The following is a 3,924-nucleotide window of genomic DNA, read 5'->3' as shown; positions in this document are numbered from 1 at the left end:
TGGACATGCTTTTCTCTAGGTCTGGAGGCTAGCTAGCACTACCCACATCTCATGCATAGTAGATGTATCATGTATAGTAGATGTGTGAAACCTTTTAATAGATGCTACTGAGCATATAGATATTACTGTGCCTTTCTTTACATGTACATAATATTTAATCTTCACATAATCTTATGAAATATTATTCCCTCTTTTTAAAAATTAAAAAATACTATTTTTAGCTTTTTCTCTCGGGCCCGTGGCGCCGGCAAGATGGACAAGTGCCGTGGTCTCCGTACTGCCAGGAAGCTCCGTAGCCACCGACGGGACCAGAAGTGGCATGATAAACAGTACAAGAAAGCCCACTTGGGCACAGCCCTGAAGGCCAACCCTTTCGGAGGTGCCTCTCGTGCAAAAGGGATTATGCTGAAAAAAGTAGGGGTTGAAGCCAAACAGCCAAATTCTGCTATCCGGAAGTGTGTCAGGGTGCAGCTCATCAAGAACGGCAAGAAGATCACAGCTTTCATGCCCAATGATGGCTGCTTGAACTTTATTGAGGAAAACGATGAAGTTCTGGTTGCTGGGTTTGGTCGAAAGGCCATGCTGTAGGTGATATTCCTGGAGTCCATTTTAAGGTTGTTAAAGTAGCCAATGTGTCCCTTTTGGCCCTGTACAAAGGCAAGAAGGAGAGACCAGATCCTAAATTTTGACAGTGGAAACACAGTAATAAATTTTCATATTCTGAAAAAAATACTATTTTTAGTGTGCATGGGTCCTATGCCTGCATGTGTCAGTGTACCATATACATGCCTGTTGAGGATGTTGGATTCCTTGGAACTGGAGTTACAGATGGTGGTGAGCCACCATGTGGGTGCAGGAAACTGAACCCCAGTACCCTGGAAAAGCAGCCAGAGCTTTTACCCACTTATTCTTTCTATTTCCCCACCATCTGCTTTTTATATATGTGGAAACTGAGTCTCTAGAGAGATTAAATCATGCCCTGGCCACACAGATGATCAGTGGCTGAGTGTTGCTATAAGTGTAGGAATTTCCCCAAAGCCCATGTTCTTTCTGTACCAGAGCATCTCAAAATTTTCCATATATGACCTGTTTTGCCTCAGAAGAACTTAAACAACTGTCAGTATATAGGCATACAAGTCAAACATTTGCTGATGATAACCCACAAAGAAAATTATTTTAAAACTCTTCTTTGGCATACATATACTTTTACCCCTTATTAATAATGAAGACAGATTTGCATACTAATGAGATGGATATACTTGTTTGTCTAATGCAATCTGATCCAAGTATACGTTAATTTGATACATGCTGAAGAATGGTGGCAGAGAAAACGTTAAAGTCTTTGTTTTCTGTAATTAAACCTTATGTTTCTATAAGAGCAGAAAAGCCTGTATGTATCATAAAAACTGAAAGTGTAGCATACGGTAGTTTGGCATCTGAGCCATGGGGTTTCAGGTAGCATTCTTTGGCATTGTGTGGTGTAACAGCATGCACAGTGCAAACTGCACATGTTGTGTGTTCAGAACCCAGGCTTCAGTGAAGCCACTTGCCATGTGGGTGAACTTTGCCAGAAACACCTTGAATCCATCTCAACTTTGATTTCTGCATATGCTTTTAGCTGCTGTACACTCTGACATTCTTTTACTATTGCTCAAATTTTCACAACCCCCTGATTTCATGGTATCTTCCTCATGGTTCTGCATGAGAACCTCATGGTTCTGACCCCATTATAGTTTACAAAGCTTTGTCCCATGCAAGTAGTCTAAACCCAGCACATCTTTCACTGAATGTATCCTGACCTTCAGGCAGCCTGTACAATAAGCAACTTCTAGTTCTTAGCACGCATTGGAGACATAGAAACGGAGTAGCTTGGAAAGATTACAGCTCCCTCCTGCTTGAGTGGAAGAAATGCCCAGGGCAGCTGAGGCCAGCCTAGTTAAGCAGAGATGCAAATATTAGCACAGATATTATGTGAAAGGTCTTTAAAGAATATGAACAGTCTGGCCAAGGGGTAGATGGAGGATCCAAGAAGTCCCGTAGCAGCTGGAGCATCAGAGGCACCGTGAGGGACATGGTGAGACATGCCAGGATGTCTTGTCTGTCAAGGAAGGACTTCCTGAGTACATCCAGGCTGACAGAAGGCAAGGGAGACAGTTGGGTCCAGTAGAATGAAGTGCTGGTGGGGAACTGAGGCTGAATAAATAGCAGAGAATTGGCATTTAGGGTTGCTGAAGACAAGGGGACATGATGAAAGGACACCTCAATATAAACACCTGATAATGTGGATAATTAATAATAATAATAATAATAATAATAATAATAATAATAATGACAACAGCAATGGTTGACTGTGTGTTTATCACAGACCTAGTCTTGTGTGATATAAACAGGTGAGAAATATCTACTTGATCTCATCATTTTGGAGCTCAAAGGCTTGTTCCTTCCTAGTATTTGACTGTTGATATCCAAAGAGCTTCTAACATCTATGTTCTTCCAGTGAGCATTTATCCTATATTTACTGTGTATATGACACCAGAAAGGGTGATCCAACCTAGACAGGGTTTCAGTGTAGTCAGGGCCAAGGCTCATGTCTAACTGTGACACAGCAGGGTTGTATTGTTACAGAGATGTGTATGGGAGGGAGGTTACAGAGGAGAGGCGGTAAGTGGAGAACTATTAAAGGTAGGAAGATTAGATAGGTGGGGGCCAACAGAAATAATGGATTCATGACAGCTTGGCTGTTCATGGCTGACTAAATAGAGATCCCTGCATATGCCTAGAATGGGGTCTGTGAGGAGATGCAACAGGCTAAGCTTAAAAGATATGGTGGGACAAGACAATGAGAAGCCTTTAGAAGGCATCAAGGGACATGAACAGCCTATCCAGGGAAAGATAGAACATCTTAGAATTCCTACAGCAGCCATAGCTCACACTTATTGATTGAGTTTCTGCTTTGTGGTGGGTATGGAACTTGGCACGAAGATTAATGATGAGCAATCCAGAGCTGGTGTCTGCTTCCTGCGTAGGCTGATCTTTGCTCCAGTTCCCTTATTTTCTTGGTATAATTATTGACAACTTCTGCTCTTATTCTGAACTGTATTCCTGAGATGGAGATGTAACTCAGTTGATGGAATGCTTGCCTAGTATACACAAAGCCCTGGTTACCATCCTCAGCACCACATCAAAACTGAACATCGTGGTGCAAGTCTACCGTCCCAGCATTCAGTAGGTAGAGGCAGGAGGATCAGAATTTCAAGGTTACCTCTGACTACACAAGGAGTTAAAGGCCAGCTTGAGCTATGCAAAAGGTGTTACTATTTATGCAATATGTTAAATAGCTACTTGTGGAGCTTCAGTCGGATGCAGAAAAAGACCCTCAAGCAAGCAGAAATCATCCAAGTTCAAGTTGGTTGGTGCTGTGAGGCAGAAGCACCAAGTGCTAGCAAAGCATACACTGGGGAGAGGCCCCAGCTTCCTAAGGAATTTAGACTTCTCTTCAGGCTAAATGAAAACACGAGTTTTGAAGTTGGAGATCAGTTCTCAGCTTAGGAAGTCAAGAGGTTTGTGTATTTGTCAAAGGCTTATCTCATTCTTTTTTCGTGTCTTCTAGTTATTAATAATAATTGGGAAAAAAAGATGCATTTCAAGAGCATTCCACAATGCGTGTGAGCCCTCTCAGGTGTATTTTCTCATCAGAGTAGCAGAGTGGAAAGGACAAGGGTCAGTATGTCAGGTGCAGGGAGTGTTCTGTCCTGACTCTGCATTGTCTAACTGCCTGATGTGTATGAGTCACTTCCAGCCCAACTGCAGCTCTTTCATCTTTAAGTGGAAATGGTCACAATGACATGGGTGATTCTGAGCATTAGAAATGATGTGAGTCAAGCAACTAGCACAGTTCGGACACATAGTATGCATTAAAAAAAA

The 3,924-nt window shown here is 42.2% G+C and overlaps 1 pseudogene; it reads left to right on the top strand.

The window, feature by feature from the left end:
* Positions 1 to 226: 226 nt before the first annotated feature.
* LOC127231381 (40S ribosomal protein S23-like) lies at positions 227 to 730 on the top strand (annotated as a pseudogene).
* Positions 731 to 3,924: the final 3,194 nt, after the last annotated feature.

The sequence above is a fragment of the Phodopus roborovskii genome, unplaced genomic scaffold, assembly GCF_943737965.1.
Source record: "Phodopus roborovskii unplaced genomic scaffold, PHOROB, whole genome shotgun sequence".
Taxonomy (NCBI): Eukaryota; Metazoa; Chordata; class Mammalia; order Rodentia; family Cricetidae; genus Phodopus; species Phodopus roborovskii.
This window is presented reverse-complemented; position numbering and strand designations above follow the sequence as displayed.